The sequence below is a fragment of the Thermobia domestica genome, chromosome 9, assembly GCF_964235325.1.
Source record: "Thermobia domestica chromosome 9, izTheDome1.hap1.1, whole genome shotgun sequence".
NCBI classification, from domain to species: Eukaryota; Metazoa; Arthropoda; class Insecta; order Zygentoma; family Lepismatidae; genus Thermobia; species Thermobia domestica.
In genome coordinates this window covers 31817310-31842306 of record NC_137462.1, presented here as the reverse complement: position 1 = coordinate 31842306, position 24997 = coordinate 31817310, and the positions used below count along the sequence as shown (strand labels likewise).

The following is a 24997-nucleotide window of genomic DNA, read 5'->3' as shown; positions in this document are numbered from 1 at the left end:
AAAAAAAAAAAAAAAGTTGTGTCTTCCCTTCCTGCAAATGATAATAATAATAAATGTATGGAATTAAATCGATTATTTATTTAGCTCCCAATAAAACATGTTGTCAGAGTGTTGATCTTTAAGTACTAATTGGTATGCACTAGTGCTCCCTTACTTATTTTGTTTCAAAGTACTGACATGACGTCTACCATATTGACTAGAAATTTACGTGGAACTGCTGAAAAATTCGTAGTCCAATCCAGGAGTGCACGTGGAATTGTGAAATTTTACTTTTTCTACACTTCCCCCGAGAGTGAATATACTAAATTGTAAAGTGCTCCAGTTTTGCAGAAGTTAAAAAATATCTGGAGACTTCCTCGCACCACTGTTCGTAACAATACCCTTATCAGATCTAAAGTTCAATCAGATCTAAGTTTGGAAAATAAATACAGGCAGTAGTTAGACGGAGCTAAATCTGGGGATAAGGATGATGATCTAGACATTGAAATTCTAGATTATGCAATGCTAATTGTGTTCGCAGTGGTTCAATGGACAGGTGTATTCTCTTAAAGGAGCAGAATTCCTTTCTTTTCATTTTCCGCGATGTTGAACTTCGAATTTTTCTTTCAGTTTTGTGAGTAATGTAGAGATTTTGAATTAAATATCTGACCATTGCGGAGGTAGTCTATGAGTACGACTCCATACTTATTCTAGAAGAATGTTGCAAACAGTTTTTCAACCTACGTCTGTGTCTTGAACTTCTTGGGGCGAGGGAGAAATGAGTGCTACTACTCCATTGACTGTTGTTTCGTTTCAGGATCATAGTGGTACAACCATATTTCGTTCATGGTTACTATTCGTGAGCGAAATGATCAGCATTACATTCAAACTGGAAGAAGACTTTTCTTAATGCCGTCACTCTTTTATTCTCCTGACAGATTTTTGGGAACCCATTGTGTCAAGAACTTGCGCATACCCAAGCCATTCTGAATTATACTACCGACGCGTTCCAAAGAAATGCCCACAATCTCTGACACAAGTTTTACTGAGACGGTAAAAACTGGGGAATGGGGTTGCAGCCAGACCTCACACTATAAGTACGGTATATCGTGAGTTTACTATACACTTTCAAAAGTGTATAAATAATAGCTTAAATTCTTTTTGTCAGTCAAAACCTGGGGTGGCCTAGGAACCCCGGCCTCAGGTTATATCTACCACTGGCTGAAATGCTTATTTTCAAGAATAATGTCACAAATTCCATCCATGATTTCGGGAACAGTTACTGGATGTAAAGCATAGTTTGTTGAGAAACCGCAACGTTTAAACTAAGCCATCACTTCTTCACCACTGTATTTAATGGAGGAGAGTCCCGTAGTGTTTCACTGATTTTCTCATTAATTTACTTTGGTAAAGATCCTTTGTGGAACAAAAATGTTATAATAGTTGTGATCTGGATGTTCGTGAAATTCGCTGTTTGGGCACACATAATCACTTCAGAGGCCTGAGAAAGCAATAAGAATTTCATTATTAATATGAAAATTTTTCATTATTAATATGAAAATTTGTTGAAAACGTGTTTTTCAAAACTACAGTTTCATCTTTGTACCTAGTACCTACTCTCCATCTGGGTTGGATTACGAGATTTTCAGCAGCCCCTCTGAAATTTTATATATATTTCAGTATTCAATTTAATTCAAAGTAATTCAATTTAGGTTTCAAAAGTTGCATTGAAAAATAGTTCATGTGCAGACGTTACTTATTTGTTAGTTACAAATTTTACTTGAAATAAGTTTATCATATAGGCCTAATATAAAAGCAACAACGAAGTACACAATGTAAGGTAAATCAAACATAATAAATGTCATTTTTGGTGTGGAAAATAGCCCCCCCCGAAAATATATCTGCCCCTCCTTTGCCCCCCTAGGAACTTATAGCTGGCGTCGTCACTGGTTCTCTTCAATGCACTTTTTATTTTTGGGAATAGATAAAAAGCACAGAGAGCCAGGCTTGGGGAATACGGATAATGGGTGAGGACAGGAATGCGCTTGGCTGCTAAAAACTGCTTCACAGAAAGGGCATTATTGGCAGGCGCATTGTCTTGGTGGAGGATCCATGCATCGTTCTTCCACAAATACAGTTTCTTCTTCCTTATTTCTTCCCTCAGCTTGATTAGGACTTCTTTGTAGTAGGTCTGATTCACCGTTTGACCCTGAGGTACCCATTCACTCATGATGATATCCCTGATATCGAAAGAAACGATGAACATTGCCTTCAATTTCGACTTGCTCATTTGTGCTTTTTCATTCTTGGCGATGTGGGAGTCTTCCAGTGCATGGATTTACGCTTAGTCTCGGGGTCATACTGGAAAATCCATGTTTCATCACATGTGATGACACATGCTAGCAAGTCTGGTTCTGCTTTGAGTCATTCCATGACGTCACAGCAAATGGTCTTTCGAATGTCTTTTTGATCCTGAGAGAGGTTTTTCGGAACAATTTTTGCACAAACTTTCGTCATGTTTAAATTGTCATGCAAAATTTGTCTTACTGTCTCTTTGTTAATGTTCGTCATGTCTGCGATCATCCGAATACTCAGACGTCTGTCTTTCCGCACAAGTTCATTAATTTTTTGAACATTTTAATCCGTTCTTGAACTCAAAGGGCGGCCGGGTCGTTCATCATCTTCAATCTCCTCCCTATCTTCTGAAAATCGTTTGTGCTATTCGAAAACTCGCGCACGTGACATAGCATTATCACCATACACCTCTTTTAACATTGCAAAACATTCTGTTTTTTTTTTGTTTTTTTTTAATTTCACCAGAAATTTAATGTTAATGTGCTGCAGAACTTTACTGTTCACCACGATTCCGGCACTACTACAGAACACTGTCCTCTTCATGCAAGCCTGCAAAGAAAAGAAAAGCTTTCAAAATCATGAAACAAACAGTGGCTGCTCATGAAGATTCAAGATCAACAACACATCATTAGCTACCTTCCCCCACGCTCCTGTGCGACAGGAGGTGGGCAGGTGGGCAGTCTCGTTATTTAATTGCCACATCTCTTATACACATATATATATTGTAATGTCCCACTTGGTGTTGTGTACAAACAACTCTTCACGCCTATGCTTACAAACACCCCCACATGGTTTTGCAAGGGGATTCTATACATCAGATGGATCCACTATCACTTGCAGACAACGGACTTCTGGCTCCTCCCACGAAGCAGACAAAACAACAACGGAGCAGCAGCGCCACCACCGTCCGAGGACCCCTATAAATTTGATGGCCGACAGTGGATCTGTACCAGTTCTCTGGTGCACCTCCTATTGTTTGCATCGGAACATTTGGAGTAACCTAACCCCAGGCCTCTAGTCTCCTTCAGGACTCTTGGCTTTTCCTATCTCCTGGCCTAGCCTGCTTCGGAGCTTTGTCGGGAATCCCAAGCCCAGCCGCTTAGCCTTCTTCGGGGCTCTGTGGTCGCCTAACCAACCCGCGGCTTGCTTCGGAGCTTTGGGTCCCTAACCCCACTCTGATTAGCCTGCTTTGGGGCTCTGTGGAGATCCTGTCTGCGACCTATTGGTCAAAGACTACCTATATCTAACCCTGCTACTTAGAGAAATTATCTGTATAGTATTTTTGTAAAATACTGTTTATAGTGGAATGTTATAATAAAAGCCGGTAGTGGGAGTCGATTCCGGACGCTCTTTATATTAACGCTCTACCTACATGTATGGGACAGAGTTTTACATGGTCGAGGCTTTGACCGGCTCAGTTTTGATCTGAATACTCCCCTACCGGACGATATTTCATGATCTGGAAGTGAATTTTTTCATAGGTATGTGCTTTTCTTATCTGTGAACTTAGTGACTCGGATTTAACTAAATTTTAGTGTATGCCTCATACCAGATCATGAAAAAACACTTTTCCGGACGATTGCGCAAACATGGAACAGAATCCCGACCTTCTTTTAATATCCCTCACCTTACTAAATACTCGGGACACGTTACTGAAGACCCTGATAGGTTTTTTTTAATGCTATTTGACCATCTTGTGCTATTACATTCTTGCAATGCAGAGAAAAAGAAAGAACTGTTACTGTGTAACCTTCAGGACGTGGCTCTTGATTTAGTGTTGCAGTTAAAAGCACAAAACCAATTGGATTCACTCAATGATGAATAATTAAAGACCAAACTAATAGATTTAAGTAGGTCAAAATTACCTACATATAGGGCTGAATTGAAAATTTTTCAGATTCAACAGAGGGAAAACGAATCAATTGAAGCATATTTTTAAAGAAAACTAAGAGTTATCCGTCAAGTTATGTTTTAGGCTACCGAGGGACAGAAAAAAATTATTTATCTTTAAGTTTAATGATTTTTTTTAAAAAACAAAAAATCGTATTAGAAACATTTACAACAGTATAGGCTTTGCAGTCACACTTACATAGCTAGGAAAAGGCACACGATCTAATGAAAAAAACGTGATTATGTAGAGCTACAGCAAGCAATCTATTTACTTTGTGATCAAAATCCACCAGTCAGTAGTTTAAATTCTTCGGCTGTTGCTAGCGTTTCCTTTTCAACACATCATCAACAACTACCTTATCCCTTATGTAATCAGACATTCAATTGGCATCTCTACCAACAACCTGCTCCAGTATTTCCCGTACCTTCAGCACCACAACTACAGGGTGCCTCAAAAACTCAATTACCTTCGAATCCTCCTTCCCAAGTTAGTACTACGCAACCCCCACCCGAACCCCCTGCGCCTAGCACACCTAATACAACGAACACCAATAATTCATTAGACTTTAGTAAACTCGCTAATCAAATGGCCGAATTATCTCGTTTAGTAGCCCAAAATGCCATGAGAAATACTCAATTTAGACGGGGCGGCCGTAATAACCAGCACAGAAAGGAAAACCAATTCTAAAAATAACAATAAAAATAATCATACAACTAAACCAGAAACAATCACAGTTTGCGGTAGTTGCTATAAACAAGGACATTCTTCCAGCATATGTTATAAGAATAATAAACAGGGAAACGCATAGGGGGGTCCCAGGACTATTTTTCTCAAGAACATGTTTTGAGGGCCGAAAGACAAGAAGTAAATGAACAAGTAGTCGCAAGTACTAGCTCTAACATTAACATCACTTTATACTGTGGCTCCAGTGACCGACAGGAGAGAGAACATAAAATTATTAAATCAGGAGCATAAGTTGTTAATTAATGTACGTAATAATTAACAATGAAAAATACCCCGTAATAGTTGATACAGGGAGCTCGTTGAGTCTGTGGCCAAAATATATCACGTTCCTAATATCTAATCCGACTAACAGGCCAGTAAAGTTAGCAAAAAATACACCGATCGCATATGTTGAGGAGGACTTACAAGGACTCGATATACAGGGAGATTAGCAATTAGACGAACAAAATGACGAAACTTTTTATAGATCTGAACAGGAAATTCAGGATAGACTGGACAAAACTAAATCACTTTTTGATATTAAACTATTTGGCGTAAACCCGGACCTATCAGATGAGCAGAAAAAGGCTGCACATAACTTGCTTTTTAAATACAGGGATGTATTCTCATATTCACCAACGGACATAGGATACTTTCGTGGCTATGTTTATAAAATAAGAATAGACAAAGGAGCTCCTGTCCATCAGAGGTCACCTCCTATTCCTTTGCCGGTAAGACCGCAAATTGATCTGCAAATTAAACAGCTCTTAGAAGCTAATATCATTAAAGAGACTAGTGACAGTTCATTTTCGTCACCACTTCTCATAGTGCGCAAACCAAACACTTCAGAATTTCGTTCAGTTTTGAATTTACAGGCATGCAATAAATTTACAAAATATCTTAGCATACTATTCCAGTCCACAGAAGACATTTTACATGTACTTAGAGGTAAATCTTGCATTTTAACCATCGATATAAAATTCAGTTATATCTAGCTATTATTGCATCCTAAAAGCCGAAAATACATGACTTAAACTTAATCATATCAATTTCAAATGCTGCGTTAGTGGACACTCCACTTCAGCAGGAGGCCTGGCTATAGCAGTACACACGCTTTGAGGGTTTATCATCTCGTATAACTGCATTCGCAGATGACCTCATAATAGGGAGCAAAAATTGGAAACAGCATTGGAAAATTGGGCTTTGGAGTTACTCTTCATGAGACTAAGAAAACACGACTTTAGAGTTATTCCGAACAAGATCTTGTAATTGAAAGATATAACGACGAACACGGTCAGATAATATCCAATCAAATTAACGTAAGATTATGATGCATGTTGTTTGCCATTCATGAACGTTATTTTAATTATCCGTCACGAAGCATTAACCTTTTAAGATTTAATACAAGTTTTAAAGGGAAAAAATTGTTGCATCGGCCGGGAATCGAACCCGGGCCGCCCGCGTGGCAGGCGAGCATTCTACCACTGAACCACCGATGCTACGAAGTTTCGTGATCTTAAACCGCATGGGCTGCTGTACCTGAAAGTAGAAAATCGTTAACGTACATCACAAGTGAGAAAAGATGGTTAGTTACGTGTATCACAGCATCAACTAGGCCACTCAGAGCACTTAACGGTACCGTAGAAAAGGTATTTCGTTCAAGGATTAATTTAAATGGGAACCTGGAGTAATTTTTCTGTAAATAAACAAAATGTCTCTGCTTAATATTGAACAATTCAACAAGACAAAGTACAAGGACAATTTTCTATCTACTTTCTCACCCCAAGGGGTTCATATTCCTTCCTGATATATATATCTAGTGATTTCGTATGGATTTTTTTATGGCACGCGTGTTGAAGTTAAAAATTTCTTAGAAATAAAAATATTTTTTTTCTAATTTGCTTCACTTTTGGCTAATAATTCAAGTGACTTATAATGAATAAACCCAGTTACAAAACGTGTTAACTTTCTTTTCTTTTGTTTTTCTTTTTTAAAAAAGAAAACTTTCGAGTGATGATAAAATAGAAGAAAGCATGATGATTTTGAAAAAAGGAAAAAAGAAAAGAAATTCAAACGAATTCAAGATTTCAGTGGATTTACAGTTTTATGGTTCCTACCCCCCGAATAAAAAGAACGGGCAACAACACTTAACTTTCCCCTGGAATATCTTAAACTAAATCACGGTATAATGGACAAATATCGTGAGCTTAGGACGTTAAACTAAAGTAAATAAATAAGCCTAAATATATCATTTTGAGCTGCAGTTATTAACGAAACAATCTAATATAAATAAAATAGTTTGTTTGTGTGTCTGTCTGTCTGTCCGTCTGTGTGCGGCCTGGGGACCAGACGAGTGGACCGAGAGTTACCAAAATTTGGACACGGGTATCTTGGTCCAGGCCCCAGTCCAATGCGAAGCGTTTTTGTCAAAATTCGAACCAGGGGGTCTCAGGCGGCGTTTACCGGGCCATATAAAAGTATTAGAAAATGACCGATATTAGTGTCGAATTCATAGTTTTCGCGGTCGCTGAGATCAATGGTGACTCTTCCATTAGCGATGACTTTCAACTCCGGCTACCATTGTATGCGGGCCGGGGGTCAGACGGGGAAATACCGAGACAAGTAAAAATAACCCAAAATGACCGACATTAGTGTCAAACCCATAGTTTTCGCGGTCGCTGAAATGAACGGTGATACCCCCACATGCATTGACTTCCAAATATAGCCCTCATGCAAAGAATGGGTATATTCAGCTAGTAATTAATAAAATACAAACAAAATTATAAGGCCTTTTCGGAATGGAATTTTTTTAGCTTTACGTTCCACAATTATGCACAGAGACAAAGGAAGATGGTGATGATGAAGACAAAGAATGAAATGGTGGGATGCAGAAAGTGGGAGGAAACAGAAGAACACCGAGAAATCCCCACACACAGTGTTTGTTCACTACAAAGTCCACTTGTCGAGAGTTAGGATCGAACCTGGGACTCAGAGAGGAGCGCTCTACCAGAGAACCATCGCAGTCCCAGGACATTTTTAGAAAACTTCGTCTGAAGGAACCTTACTATTAAAAGTAAATTATCTCTTGTGGACTTTTCCATTAAAATATTTGTTTATGGAATATAAACAAAATTCACATGAGTCGTATTTGGGAAAAATTTTTAAAAAGGGTTAAAATTGTTGCTTAATTAAAAGACCTAATTATTAATATTTAATTTTTTCCCCACCAATCAACGTGCAGTTCATACAAATATTAACAATTTGTGAACTAATCAAAAAACAAACATCTTGACATTTCAGCTAAACGAATAAAATGCTAGTTCTGATGCGACGTTGCCAAGTAGTAAAGAGGTGTGGCTATGGCTAACTTCATCTTTACGCTTTCTCTTATATACACAATCTAGTTCTATTATTTATCTCTGAAAATATAGGTGGAAGTGTTTTACAATTACTTATCGTCTTTTCGGATGTAAAATAAAAATCCGTTCAAGATTACATAGACGTAGTGGTTTGTAGTATTAGAGGTCACAAAACTTGGACCCCTCCCAATAAAAAATTCTGGGGGTGGATTTCGAGGTCTATTGTAGGCTAACGTCTGGATTTCTTTTAGTACAGCGATTTGTATCATAGTTTTGATTTGTCATTCTCTATTATAGAACCCAAGTGGCACAAAATAGCACGTTCTTTGCTGAAGTAATGTAATCTGCAAATATAGTGCATTGCGACGCAGACAATTGTAGTATATTTTTAAACCATTACAATTCAGCTCCATTTATACATTCTTTTGATGTATAAGTACAAGCTGAAACACGGATAACTTCCACTTTTGTGTGTACTATATGACAACATCTAATGGAAACCAAGCAATATTCCTTTTCTGAGTATTCTCTATGTTAATGTTCACATACTAGAATCATTTTACATGAAGCGAGACTCGCTAATTGATCCTAATGATTACAACATAATTTGCATGGAAGGTTTAATGAGGAGATAAATATACGTATTTCACAAAGCACTGCCATTCATGCCTGAACACCCACGTCGCTGCATTGTGTCTATGAATGAAAGCACTGTAAATCTCACAAGTTTCTAATGTTTTGTTGGCAGAGGGCGACACTGTAAAGAAATGCCATGGTTGCCAGATTCTAATAGGTCCCAACATTAATTTTTCAAGGCTTTATTTACTAATTTACTAAAACCCAGATATGGTTAGAACAGTCACTTTAGACTGATATTCAACAGCACATAAAGCAAAAGGAATAAGTAAATAAATATTGAATAACATACAACATATTCACAAGCAGTGGCGTATTCAGAATCTCATCAAGGGGGAAGGCGGGCTCAAGCTCCCAAATTCATATCGTTTTGTGACTTTCGTGTACATATCTAAATATGGTAAGTATATATATTTTTTCATAGTATCTTGTTAAAAAAGGAATAGTTAAAACCTGAAAAAAAAAATCCCTTTGTATACGTCACTGTTTAAGGGTGCCCATCCTCTTTGATCCATAATGTCCTTTCATTTATTTTTCCATTGAATTTAAGACCATAATTCCCTAAGTCGAATCAGTAAAGCGTTTTCAAATTAGCTTCATACGGGGATATTCTCTCCAGGCCGAATTTCTACACACATACACACACAAAATCTTGGTGTCAAAGTCACACGCCATTTTCTTCAATTCTATTTTTTTTTTCATATAATTATTCGCTATCTTGTTGCGTTCCCCAACTATTATTGGCCCAACAACGGAAAGTGATAGGCTAGCTATTGGCCCTACGTTGTAATTGACCACTTTGCCGATCATTTGCCAATCAACTGAATTATCAGTGTAACCTCTATGAAAGAAGCAATATTGTAAAGGGAAGTGCGAGATCGAAACTGTTTCATAAATGACGGCGAATTGTTGGTTGACCAACTTAAACTGTTGCATTAATGAGGGCAAAAGGTTGGATGGCCAGCATAAACCGTTGGTTAAATGACGGCAAATTGTTGGTTGGATAACATAAATTGTTGGATAAATGATGGCAAATTGTTGGTTGACTAACATAAACTGTTGGATAAATGACGGAAGATTGTTGGTTGGCTAACATAAACTGTTGAATAAATGACGGAAGATTGTTGGTTGGCTAACATGAACTGCTGGATAAGTGACGGCAGATTGTTGGTTGCCCAACTTAAAGCGTTGGGTAAATGACGTAAATTGTTTGTTGGTCAACATACACTTTGAACTACTTTGGGTCAACTTGTTTTTCTGATCCAAATTCAATTTTTGCGCCTCTGTTTGATCTTTACCCAAACTAGTACGTTTTTTTTATATTAACTCACGTAGTACTTTAGCATACATAAGTTTCATTGGATTATCTGCGGGGACATGGCCTATGGGAAATGAGCCTCATCCTTCAAAGCTTACATTCAATCGAAAATCATTAAAATTACACTAGTCGAAGAAATCATTAAAATTACACTAGGCGAAGAAATCATTAAAATTACACTAGGCGAAGAAATCATTAAAATTACACTAGGCGAAGAAATCATTAAAATTACACTAGGCGAAGAAATCAATAAAATTACACTAGCCGAAAAAAGTCATTTCTACGAATTCCAAAAGTCTCCAGAACACAGGTCAGGGGCAGAACTCTGATTTGCAAGTTCACTTATAGTACTGTTGATTTGTTATAAATAATCAAGCTTTTAATTTTTTTTAAAGTAAAAACATGGATATTGCAAACAGATATACTGTATTAATGTGCGGCTAACATATTAAACAATCCTTATTTATATTTTTTTTCGGATTGCATGATCTCTTGAACACAGTCAAATAAAATATGCATATTTTTATTTTTAAGGGGTACGGGAATAGGGTAACATAGTGAAATCTTTATTCATCAATTAAGTTTCATCATGCAGAAAATAAGTTCCTACTCCCAGCCATTAGAGGGTTTAATAAGTGCCTACTCTTTGGCAATAAAATATGCAATTATATATAATACTATAATATATTGATGTGATTGTATAACAAGTGGGCATTGACCTTCCTTGTAAAAATTATAGTTCTGTGTGTCGGCAAAACGGTCAAGCATACGAGGAAACTATCATAAATATTTAATGTATAAAATATGTAAGACAGTTATTTTGTTTTTATTTCTCAGAGAAAGTACAATTATGATGCAAGGATAAAATATGATGTGATCACCCACATGAAGTTCCTTAATCTCTTCTGTGTTAGGATTCAAGCCAGATGTTTGTCTGCATACCTATCAGACGCTTCTCTGTTTAATTTCTTTGGAGGAAGACCAAAAGCTGTAATTTGCCGGCAGAGGAAAGTGACCAAAGTGTGTGACATCTTGTTGATTCTTGCCAACTTCTGTTGCAATGTTTAGTGGAACAGTATATATAGTGGGTCTACTATGCACGGAATACTTATAGGTATATATTCTAATAATAGGCTATTTTAAGGTCACAAATATATTTATCTATTTGGTTGCTTCAGCATTTTAGAAGTTCAAGGTAGATAATAATATTTGTTTACGAGGGTCGGTCACAGCTTACATTAGACTTCCAACAGAAGAGAAATTTCTGATTTCGTAAGTGACAAGGCGAAGGACAAAAGCTTCTAGCCATAATTATACTGTATTTACTACACATAACTGTACACTAAAATTTCAATACCAAGAAGGAGAACAGGTAATATTCGTAAATGTAATGTAAAGATACCTTAGGTGCGGTACCTGTATATTATCGACCTCGGAGCGTAACAACGCCGGAAAATGTGGCGCGTGTGAGGAGCGTCCATCCAGCAATCTCCAAAGCGTTCAGCACTTCAACAGATAAGACAGGCATTCTTTTTTCTCAATGCGGAACCTGTTGCTCTGAATTTTGATAACCAAACTTGAATAGTTTTTTTCTATCCGGAACAGAATCATGTTGGCCAAGTCCGAACCGAATAACAAATACCCGCTGAGTAGTACTCCCAGTACCACCATTACGAATATACTCCATCGCGCCACGCCATTGCGATCACTGAAAATGCCACGTATACCGCTATCAATCGACATTCCCTCTGCCGCCGTATTCTCACCGCAACTCATACAATGCCCTCTCCAAATACGGGACGCTGTCCCGTACCCAGGGTCTTTTTGTCAGTTCCTGTACAAGTAAAATATATGATCGTTCTGTGTGATAGCGTCATGACAATCTAGCAGAAAGTCCAAAAACCAGTAACATTGTGAGTGCGAAGAATGGCTGCGATATTACGCGACATACAGAGATTGAAATTCTAGTTGTCTTCCTGGTGAATGGCAAGTTATACGTCTGCGATACGTTGCATCCTCGACTCCAGCTGCATTGCGCAATCATAAGTCAGACGTAATAAATCGGATAGAAAACCAATAGGACTTTGTGTCCTTCTATGGAGTATAGAATAGAACCTTACTTGTCACGTGCGGTCACGCCTTGCCCTGTAGAAACATGGCACCATTCAAAACCAATACCTTAACTGTGAACAGCTGGCAGGTCAGAGAATCGACAGCGTATAAGTGCGAGCGGACAACAATGGCACCCCGTACCATAATGCGGGGTGCCAGGCTATTACAATGGTGCAGAATGTAGGAGTTGTTCTATTGTTACCGTGGTATCTCCTGACACTGAGCCAGTCATCGTGGTGCTGCAGACAGGAGCGAGATTTGTCGTGGCATTCGGCTCTCTGTGCTGGCATTCGAGGCACCGTTACAGTTGTATACGCCTATGATGTAAAGTCAGAGAGATCCGTATTAATAATCTGTGTATAAATATGTCTCCTCTCACAAGACGACGTTAAACTGTTGGTGGAGTCACTGGTCGCTGAGCAATAACCCTGAATTCGTTCATTAGTGTTTGGGATGTATCTGTCCGATCCCTCATAGTCATGCATACAAGAAGTCCGTTCTCTTAGCCCGTGCTATGACGCAGCTATTAGGTTCCTGCTCGTCATTGTGTATTGCCTTCCTGAGGTCATATCCGCATCACAGTGAATGCACTCCGTCCAAAAACAAGCACTAATGTCAGGGAAGAATAATCCGCAGTCGTGACTTATCACAATTTTTCTGCAATCAAAGGTTTTAAACTGCTGGAATTACTGCTACATTCAACGACAAGAGATTGTTCGGCGGTCTATACACACTAAAATTACGCCAACACTTGTCTGCACTGCATTTTGACTCTCTGTCCTGCCTCCATTGTCGTTTCCAGGAAGCATGGCTGACGCGTGTGGTGCGTTGCGGAGTTGTACTGATAAGCATCTTACTGCGCTCCCATTCTCTACACATTCTGCAATCTTCTTGATGTTGCATTTCTTATGTCCAGCAACCTCTATACAGGATATACTCATATAAAAGAAGTCTGGCTGATCGACGCCCAGGCTAAACTGCTTAAGCTGAAAATGAAAATGAAAATGGAAAATGGTAGAAAAATGGCGATGGCAATTGGTGCTGTCGAAATCGGTTTTTGAAAAAATCGAAAACTTTTTTTTGAAAAAGTGAAATTTCATAAAACCGAAATGTCGGTTTTGAAAAGCGTTTTGCGGTTTCGGTTTTGAAAACCGTTTTTGCGGTTTCGGTTTTGAAAACCGCTTTTGCGCTTTCGGTTTTGAAAACCGTTTCTGAGGTTTCGGTTTTGAAAACCGCTATTGCGGTTCTCGGTTTTCAGAAAACCGGTTTTCTTAAACCGAAAACCGCAAATGTCACAGTAATTCGACAGCACTAGTGGCAATCATTATACAGTAAAACCTATCAATTTGGCCACCTCTCTAAGTTGGCCACCTGTCTATCTTGGAAGTTGGCCGCATTGAAGCAATGTTTACCCTTTGATGATAATGATAAATTTACCTGCGTATCTTGACCACGCAAAATACCGTTTTGTGATTTTTCTTAACCTTTTCGTATTCCCATACGAGAGGCAGATGTTCTATATTTGTGACTGGAGACAAAAAAGCATGGATTCCTATGATTTGTTCTTGGAGGTCAATGGCCAGAACACTTCTCTGATAATGGGGTGGTAAAGGAAGATGTGAATAAGAAACAGCACGTAAAGGAATTCAGGAAATGGTTGTACGTATTTGTTTACCCTGTCTGTTTTGGTAAAACCATTAGCTATATGCCGAATGAATAAAAGAAATACTGTATATTATTTAAAAGTAGCTGTCGTGCCATTGCTTATTAAAATTTTACGATCAAGTAATACTAGAAACCCTATTCTAAAAATACACCAATCTCATTTATTTTCTATAAGTTGCCCACCTTTCTAAGTTGTCCACTTCTGAATGGAACCGATGGTGACCAACATAGACATGTTTCACTGTAATAAGATATCCATATTTTGTAATCCCTTAAGGTTAGAGACATGAAATTTGGTACTTGGACTTGTTTTAAAAAATTAAACAGGAATTTCAGTATTTCAGCGTATTTCGCCGGGAAGAAAGGGGGTGGGAAGAAAAAGAGAAAACGGTATTCACTAATCTAGCAAGTCAAATATAATAAAAATACTTAAATACGTATTTACATGTTTTAAATGGAAAGACCGAATACTAAATTTAACCCCTCTAAAGTTAAGGGATTCCGAGATATGGAATCTTGTTATTGAAAATTTGACTTGGAAAGGGGCAAATGCAGGTTGCAATTACGTATTAGAATAAGATGTTCATGTCTCGGTGTTCTTTAAGTTAGATATATAAAATTTGCATACATAAACTTTTCATTTAAAGTAATTAAGCATTTGTTCCAGCGTTTTATCTTCTTTAATATTGACCTACAAGGGAAGAAAAATAGTGGGATGGTTCACTAAAGTGTCCAGCCGAAGTTTGCCGATAACATACGAACACACATGAGGGTATCAGTGCAGTATTCATTAAATCTTATTCTCTCCGTTCTTCGTACGAGGATTTCTGCTAGTGTACGCTATATAATTCCTAAAGTCATTTCTTGTCTCTTGGTGTGCTATCAAAGATTTTTCCTTTTAATGGACAATCGATCGACGTTTCTTCTTTTATTTCGTCCATTTCATCTCGGTATCTTAATTTACACAATAATATCCGTCGGTTCCTGCCATTTGATCATCTGTGTAAGACTTTTCTTATCTATTCTTGGTTATTTTTAACAAACATTTCTTCTGCATGCATCGTTGTTTTCTGTACATCCTGAATGTCTGATTTTTTGTGTCCACTCTTTGATTTGTATAAAAAAAATAGTAGAATATATGTATTAAAAGTCTACTTTTTAACATCAAACTTTTTTTTTCGAATAGACTTCAGCCTGGTTTTACACAATTTGTTAAATTCTACTTGAATATTAGCACACATTAGCAACAATGACAGGACTAGCAAGAATCAAGAATGACAATTATGTAAAAGCATAGAGCTATAGCTTCGAGTCATTGAGGTCACATCAAAAGAAGTTCGAATTATAGAGATAAACTTAGACTTGGAGAGGTTCGCAGATACGAAAATTCGAGTTATCGAGCTTTAAAATATGGCTAGCTGAATCTGCGCTCTCTACACAGCACATCATTCATATATGAGCATGAATCTCCTTGTCATTCCTCACAGCATCTGTACATGTTCCTTCACAGACACAAGTAAAAGACGTCTTGATAAAAAAAAAAAAAAAAAAAAATCGCAAGGAATACCATAAAGGGGAGATTTTTTAAATATCTCTTACCGTTTGCAACATTTGAGCCTACTTCCTGTTGGAGTTTCAAATTCATGTATAATAGATGTTTTCTTTCGTCTTGCATGCAGTATGTAACAGGCAAATACATAACACATACCAAATACATAACACACCAGTGATATATGGTGTTCATTGAACAAAACACTCCAAGCAATAAAGATTCATCTTAGTCTGAAGAAGTGGTTATCATTCTTTTTTCATTATCATTTGGCCATGAAACAAATGCCTGAGAGACATGCAACCCGTGTATACAACCATGTGATGCTGGAATGTATAACTCCTAGGATATCATACTTTAGTTTTTAAAAATCTCAAACACTTCCAGTGCATCCCTAAAAAATGTAATAAAGAAATAACAGCCATGTTTTTTTTTTAAATATTCAATTAGAACTGGACAATCTACACAAAATTTAGAATCAACCAGTAAAAACGGCACGTTTCTAGCACTTGTGGTTTTCGAAATCTCATTGTCGAAAGAATTGGAGACATACGTAGAAACTTTTCTTTGGAGACAAACATATAAACCTAGCATTTTAATATGTAGATTATGAAACTCTTAAAATTCGACTTATCGAGGTTGTAATTTCTAAATGTATGATTTATAGAAGTTATTTTGGCATTAAGTGTTAGAATGTGAAAAAAAATTCGAGTTATCAAGGAATTTGAGCTATCGAGGTCATACTGTAATAAATTTTTAGAAGCATGATTGCTCAGGGAAGCCATTTGTAACAGCAGAGCCGAAATCAAGTCGTAATCGAATGTGCAATCCATCATTTTCTCTCTCTCTCTCTCTCTCTCTTCTGTGTGTGTGTGTGTGTGTGTGTGGCCCTGTTGGATTTCATAGTAAACAGAAGAGACAATTTAGGGGGGAAAGTCTCGATTGGGGCGAACTTTAAAAAAAATAGTAGGGGAGAGTTGTATAAAACGGGGACGGCGGTTCAAACGGGGACATGATATTTCTACATGATTGGCGTTGCTTACAGCAGCAAGGCTATGCATTATTGTTCAAGACACCGATTACACCATTTTGGGCAGGAATAGAAACATCACTGTACAGTTAGTGTGGATATTTATTGCTTTGAAGTTTTTGGCGAAATATTTTTCGATGTGTCGCCTTTCTACTATTTGACTTACTCCCTGATAACATGTAGAAATAAATTTGGTAAATACACTAAAGTATTCATTAGATTTAAGCTATTGTTTACACGTTTCACTCATTGGGTTATATAACCTATGAGCATAAGGAAGCCATGTTTTTCCATGTATGTCACATTCTGCCAAAACGGGGACATACAAGGTAGTCCAAATTGGGGACGTCCCCATTTTAGACGACATGTAACATCATTACAATTTACTTGTAGTTCGTGTCTTACAGTCCGCTTGAGGCTGCGTATTACAGTCCAGCACATACTAACACTAGAAGAAAGTCTTTTTCGCCTGACACTATCCGATTTACGATCTCTTTACGTTCAAGTTAACTGAAGTGAACCGTATTTCCCACCCGTTTAACAGGGACAAGAAGTATGCTGGAAAACACTGGCTTTACGGATTTCTCTGAGACACCCTACCTTTCTTCGCGTGATCCTGAGAAGACATCTATGGTTAGGGCCAAGGGATTTATTCGCGAGACTGTCAAAAAGTTTTTGATCTATTGGGGTCTTTTTTATGAACAATATCATTTTTCTCCGAATGATATTTATAATGTTAACGAGACAGGCATCATGGTGGTACCCAATAAGCCGTCTAAAGTGCTTGCGCTCTTTGTAAAAAAAAAAAAAAAAAAAAAAAAAGGTGCTTTGACATCATCTGAAAAAGGAGTTTTAGTGGCTACAAAAATATGTATAAACGCGACTGGTAATTTGGTGCCTGCTATGTTTGGTTTCCAAAGTGAAAGGGAAAATCATATGTTAATGGATGATGCACCTCTTGGTTTATTTGTTGTGTATCACGAGAGTGGCTGGATAAATAAGGAAAATGTTTGGTTTGGTTTAATAAATATTTAGAATTCGCGAATCCTACTTCTGAGAAACCTGAGCTACTTCTATTAGACGGTCACAATTAACATGTCAAGAGCTTAGAACTGATCAAATCTAGCAAAGAAAAGGAATGTAATTTTGTTCTGTTTTCCACTACACATCCCACAGATTACAACATCTGGATGTTAGTTTCATGGCACCTCTAAGTAACTACTATTCTGGAGAAGTAAGGAAATGGTTGATAAATCACCCTGGCCGGAAAGTAACCATTTATCAAGTCGGGAAAACTCTTCAATGTAGCTTTTGTGAAGCAGCTTCAGTGCAAACAGTAGTAAATTGCTTTAAGAAAACTGGAATATACCCCTTAAACAGAGATGTATTTACTGATCACTTATTCACTCTATTTGAGAAGACCGAAAGACCATGCGGATCGACAACAACTGCTGAGCTTTCTCAACTTTCTACCTCTGTGCCCATTTGTGTCCTGACACCAGCTGCAGAACTATCTCAACACTCCATGTATGCGGCTGCCACTTCTCCGACATAAAAATCTTAAACCTTCTCAACCTTCAATATCTGGGATTAATTGGTATCCGGTGGAAAGTTTTTCAAGTTTTCGCATTTCATGAAAATTGCTCATACCTACACCTAAAGAGCTGAACAGAGTTAAGAAACATAAAAATAATAAAAGAAGGGATAAGACGGCAGTTCTCACTTCCTCACCATACAAAGTTGAATTAAAAGAAGAAGAAAAACGAAAGGAAGAAAATAAGAAAAATCTACAGAAAGTTTGCTAAATAAGGCTAATCCTAGGATCTGCTAGTAAAGAACGAAAAGTGAGCAAGCGTATTGGAATGAAAAGTGAGATCTTGTCTGATAACAATTATACTCTTAGAGGTCCGAAATCAAAGAAAATTAAACTCAAGACAGAAACAATACTATCTTCATCGTCGGAAGAGGAAGAGAATTCTGACGTGGATTGTGTTTTCTGCAATGGACTCTGTAGTCATTCAAAAGCAGAAGACGGGTGGATTAGGTGTTCTGGCTGCAATGGGTGGGCACACGATGCCTGTTCTAACGTGGACGAAAAGGATGATATATCTGTTTGTGACTTTTGTAGCACGTAAAGTTTAAATTGTTGCTTACTAGAGAAAAGTATTTTATTTCTAATTAATTTTATTTAGTATGAAAATCTCATTTTTATTTATTTTGTTTTTTTTAATTAATTATAAACAAGATATTTGAAAACTAGATATTTGTAAACTAGATACGTGTATAAGGTATAAACAAGTTGTAAACGAGATGTAAAAAGTTTAAAGCAAGATATTTGTAAGTTTTGAGAGTATTTGGTAAGTTTTTAAAGGCAACCCCATTTTACCCGACTAGTAGGCCTAGTATAAAACGGGGACTTTCACCCTTTTTCAGTTTCTCTTATTTTTTGTTAAAATAAACGTTCTTATGATACAAAAAGGCCTGTTTCATGGTAGCCAACATTTCACTGAATGTCTTGATTTACATCTAGCAATTTTATCATTGATAGTTTTGGTTTTATGTACTAAAATATATAAGCGTCCCCATTTTGTACAACTTTCCCCTACTCACTTCTGGTGCAAGAAGTATCCGATTCGATCTCAGGGCATAGAGGTACATCATGTCAAGTGAGTTTCCTCGGGATTCTTTAGTTTCCTTTTAAATTTAAATTCCACGAATTCTTCCATTGCCGTTCGACGTGGTTCAGTGGTAAAGTGCTCGTCTCTAGAGTATGGAGTCCTGGTTCGATTCCAGCTCGCGTCAAGTAAACTTTGTAGTTTACAAACTCTGTGTGTGTTTACAAACACTGTGTTCTTTTTCCCATTTCTATCATCACCATCTCCGTGAATGGTATAATAATCATGGAACATTAAAAAAGATATTTCATTTCATTCCATTATCATTCACTTGCATTATTCATCCATCTCCATTAGGCTAAGTAGCATATACGTGGAACATTAAAGTAAAGATCTCATTTTATTTATTTATTTGCTTATATCAATGTTTAAAAACCTAGAACCCGAAATGAAATGAAATATTTCCGTTTAACGTTCCTCGTTTTATGATCTTTAAGATAAAGGAGACAATGATTAATGCAAGTGAATAATGATGAAATAATTAGTAGAATGAGAAAGTGGGAGTAACCCGAGAAAACCCACGGACACGATGTTGTCCACCACAAACTTATTTTTCCGGGGATCGAGCAAGGGACCCCTCGCTCCGGAGGCAAGTGCTTTACCACTAAACCACCGTACTCCCTCCTGGTATACCTACGAAATTCAGCTCAAGGTTTATGAAACATTTCTAATAAGAATATATTAATTCTGGAAGTGTACAAAAGCATTATCTTTGCAGAAATTTAATCTTTTTAAGCATCTGATACATTGTGGTGGTCTTCTCGGAGCATATACTCCTCCTATTTCCCGTAGTGCCAAGGGCGCCCACCCATGTTGTGGTTTCCAAGGTGGGGCAAGTATAAGCAACGTTTCAAATATAGTTTCAAATTTTGCTGTAACTAATGTAAAAATTCTATTGGATTTTCGATATTCCCAAGTACAATTTCCTTTTAGGGGGGCGAGTGCCCCACCCTGCCCCCCTTGATGGTCGCCCTTGCGTAGTGCCCGCTCTAAAACGGATTATCCACAATACTGCAACGTTAATTAGCAGTGTGATGCATACCTGCTTTAAATTCTGTTCATAATTGAGACATATAAGTCAAAAGAAGGATGAAGTAAGATTTGTAAATAAAGGAAACAAAAATATATGAGTAGGAATGAACGTACGCTTGGCATCCATCCATGAATACATCACGTAACTCAACAGGAGTGTTACGTCATCATGTTTTGGTGCAAATTGATCACTAGTGTCATCTGCCGGGGTATTTTTAAATCCAACTGAACGGAACGGGTAAACCTACACGGAACGGAACATTTGAGATGCCTTTCCCGACGCCAGAGAGAAAAATGTCACTACTCAACACTTAACATCAGTAAGCGTCGCTTCTGTTCGAAGTTTCTTTTCCCCTGCAGCGAAACAAAATGCTCGCATTTACTTTCAAATCGTTCTTTTAAATAAAGTTTCTGTCAAAAAGTTTCAAGTTCTTCGTAGTACTTCAATCTTTCACGGATGACTTTACGCCTCCAAAAATGCTCTTTCTACGCTATCCATATTAAATATTTGTTTGTTATAATGTGTTTTCACACATAAATCAGGGGCGTCATTTGGGGAGGGCAATTGCCCCCTCTAAGTGATAAAACATGCTTTTTAATTAATTATATACTAATGTACTAATAAAAAACGTGAAATTCTTATGTAGGTTTACAATCTTGGTTCTCCTCCTGGCAAAAACTGAAATTACACTACTGATATAAACATAATGAAACATAAAATTCAGTGATACGCAAGGTTGATAAAAATGTAAAGTGAAAAGCTTGATATTTTCAATAATCTATTATGAGACCTATCTTTCGGATCGACATAACATAAATTATATGATGTGGACACCAACCAGATGAAGATCCATATGGTGAAGTTTTACATATCGCTAGAATATTTCTCGTTTTAAAAAAATAGCAAATGAGAATAGGAACGGGAATTAGGATTTTGTGTCGTTCCGTTTCAAGACATTCCTTAGAAAACCCATTGTGTCAGACCAATGGATTTCTGTGGCTTTCTCCTGTTGAAAAGGCTTCCGCGCACCCTAGCTGGTCTTTGGAGAGCTTACAGGGAGGAGTGGGATCAAATTTAATTGTGGTGCTTTGCCGGAGGTTGCTTCTTAAATGTGAACTTCGTTGCCAGGTGATAGTCCAGGGTCTGAGAGAAAACCATTGGTGATGGTAGCGAGGTTTCTTGTAGGGTGCGTACCATTCAAAGTGGGCCCGATATAAACCAACCAATTTTCTGTATAGTTAGGGCCCGGCTCTATCATATGCGCAACACGTGCATTTGTCTGGGCGGCAAATGTCATAACTATAATATGTAAAATAAATATTTCTTGTTGGAAACAGACTTCATGATGATGGTAGTTAAATTTACTAAGCTGGCCTTCTATTTGAATACTACATTCATAAATCATGTTTAGGTCTCATTAGTTTAAGGTTACATGGACAGTGCTAAAGCAAATTGTCAAACAAATCCCAACATGAATTGCTTGATTGTTGTCAAATACAATAACTCAATTCTTGAACACCTGTTCCATTTATTAATTATCACACTTTTGGTATGAAACCTAGTCTTGTATTTGTCACAAATAAGTCCCTTATCATTGAAGGTGGAAACAAGTTTTATTTATTTTTTTAATACATATCGAAAGAAAATCAAGAAATAAAGATATAAGAGCTAGTTAGACTGGAATTGCAAAATGATATATTGAGATTGAAGCTTGATATTGAATTGTATACAAAGGATTACCATCTTTCGTTTCCAGATGTGTTTGTTTTATCTTTTACAAACATAATAGATTATTATTTTAAAAAAAGAAAAAAACAGACACAACAAAATTGTATTTGTAGTGTTTAGGTGTTTCTGAGTGCGAGTGCTCCTTTCCGTTCCCTTCGTTGTTCATGATACAGTAGCATACTTAACGTTGTGGCTTTTAATATTTGTTGTTTCTGGAGAAAGGGGGCAACAAATGATGTCATTGCACTTGGCGGTAAATTGTCTAGGGCCGCGCCTGTGCATAGTAGTGAATCAATCACATACTCCTATCGATAAGGGTTGCAGTCGCCCGGATCGCCAACTTAAAAAGAAATACTCCCGCTACTTTCGCTCGCTTCTTCAGTGCAAGGGATTATTAGTTAATGATCGGTTTAATTTTTCTGATACTTCTGCTAATAAAACAATGAATACTGTAATTCATCTGATTTACATGCGCCTTCAAGATGATTTCCCCCTCGATATTAGGATTATTATTATTATTTTTTTTTTTTTTTTTTTTTTTTTGCATTTTCTGGCACCAGCCTCGTGAATATAGTGACAAGGTAAAATTGGCTACTCTCTTTCAATATAACCGTTTAAAGTCAAAAGGAGACGGGACTTTCCTCCAAACCACCAAGTATGATTCCCGTGAGATACATTAGTGCTGACTCATTTCTAATAATAGCTTCTGGATTGTATTTAAGAAATAGTTTCTAGTCGGGTAATTCCAGAAAATTTTTTTGAATACATCTCTGTGTTTAAAGCAAGAGTAATGGTATTCACCATTAACGACTTACGCTGTATGATCATTTTTTTAATTTCATACGAAAGTGCACAAGGAATGACGAATTCCGTTCTCTGACTCATGAGATTGATTATTTATGGTTACACCGACCGAACAAATGTCAAACAGTAGCAGGCAGAATGACTGCTGAATTATAAACTACTGTTTATGTGAGGTTTTTCTATTTCTTTTTCTTTTTTTTCCGCCGTCCGAAACTTGCGACATGCTGCAAGGGTAATTAACTTATTGCTAAAGGAACGATAAAATTAATAAAATAATTGCAATGTTATGCAAACTTCCAACATATCGAAGAGCAACGGGTTGCATAACTAGCTAGGCGATGTGTTTAGTTATTCGAGAAAAATGAAATCTCAGTGAAAACTACTTTTTAAATAATAGCTGTATTTGGTTTGTAATAAACAAAATAGTTTTAACATGCAGTTATTAAAATTAAATAATAATGTTATTTAAACAGTAGTTCACAGTGAACCAAAACAACATGATACGTAATCAAATGCATTTGAGTTCGTTCCTCTAGTCGCTGCCTTAACTTAGATTTTAGGGAAAATGTTATTCTGGCAACACTGTAATTGGTATGATAGCAACACTGAACATTCTTCAGGTTCATATTTTCTGTTGTAAAACAACATTATCTATGATTGTGGTAAGTTGCGTTTTAATATCCCCTTTTACTTATGAATAAACAAGCAAAAGGAAAATGGTAAATTTTGTATTATTGTTAGTATGGCAGGCTCTTAACGTCATATGATTATGACCGTTAGGCTAAGGGAGAAATGATTAAAGCAAGTGAGTGATGATGAAATAAATGGTGGAATGAGAATGTGGGAGTAAATGGAAGTACCCTGAGAAAACTCACGGATACGATATTGTCCACCAGAAACTTACTTGGTCGGGAATCGAATTGGGGATCTCACTAACCCACCGTGCCGCCCTTAATTCCAGTAAAGATGATAAATTTATCTGTTGTTATTTAGCTTCTGTTACAGACGTCGTCACGATACTTGAAAAAAGGGCGTAAAATGTATGTTTGAAATTTTTTTCGTTTATAATAGCTAATAACTCCTAATTACTCTTATTGTTGTGGCCCCGCGTAGCGTAGTCGCTAACGCTCTCGTCTTCGGTGCGAGCTGTTCCGGGTTCGATTCCCGGTGGGGCTACTCGGTCGAAAAAGTGTAATACGTTTTTACAGGTCAGCCACCCTGAATGAGGTTTTTCTGGGTTTTCCTCATTCACACCAAGCAAATGCCAGGATGGTAACTAACTTATAGGTCCCAGGTCGCTTCCTTCCTTCCCTTAATCCTTTCTTCCTTCCCTTCCCCTGGATAGTGTGCTCACCAAGGGACGTCATCCCTCAAAACGTGAAGGGCTAAATGACCTTCGGTGCCGAAAGCCCAGAAATCTAAATCCTAAATCCCTAAATCCTGCTCGTATAGTTGAATTTTAAAATGATTTTTTTTTTTTTTTTTTGGTATTCTATTGAGGGATGTGATCCTAGCCGCATCGGCCTATGGTTTGTTGTGGTATCACCGTTGTGGAACGGTGTCTGACCTGATCAGTGTGTAGTATGAGTAAACTTCTGGCAGTGGGGTGCTCATCTAGCGTCGTGAAGCAATTGTGGAGCTATTTGATAGAAAGAGTCAAATTATTCTAGTGGCTATCGTATGTATCTTAAGAGTACAATAGATCAAAGGCCGTAGGTACAAAGCAATCAACAAAACAAATAATAATAATAATAAATTTCAGTTGAAATCAATAATCTCATATACATAGCCTAAGCACACGACCCTCACTTAACCTTGAAAAGACTTCTCTCCCCACTCCCTCAAAAACTTAATTCCTTCTTAAATTCCTGAACTACTTGACACGGTCGTTAACTTATTAGTTATGATAATCGCTTCTCTTCGCGGAACGACTTATAAACAAAAAAAGGCAGTGGGTTTTAAAGATTATACGTAATGCGTAAAATAGGAAATATTGCATTAGATTGTATATTCTTGCAATTGCAACGAAATTTAATGGTTCAAAATCAAAATGCTCATTAAATAGATTGTGTGCACGGTCCTGAATTCGATCTCCGGCTAACACTAAGGTATGGACAGAAACATGAGTAATGACTGCCAG

At 37.3% G+C, this 24997-nt stretch overlaps 1 protein-coding gene and 1 non-coding gene across 2 annotated transcripts in view; both read right to left on the bottom strand.

Annotated features, from left to right (window-relative positions):
• The window catches only part of LOC145694526 (sodium- and chloride-dependent GABA transporter 1-like), a 126098-nt gene that overhangs the window by 63474 nt on the left and 37627 nt on the right, over nt 1–24997 (bottom strand). The gene's annotated exons all lie outside the window — the stretch shown is intronic.
• Nucleotides 6377–6447, bottom strand: TRNAG-GCC (transfer RNA glycine (anticodon GCC)). The gene has a single exon. It is a non-coding gene; the product is annotated as a tRNA-Gly (tRNA).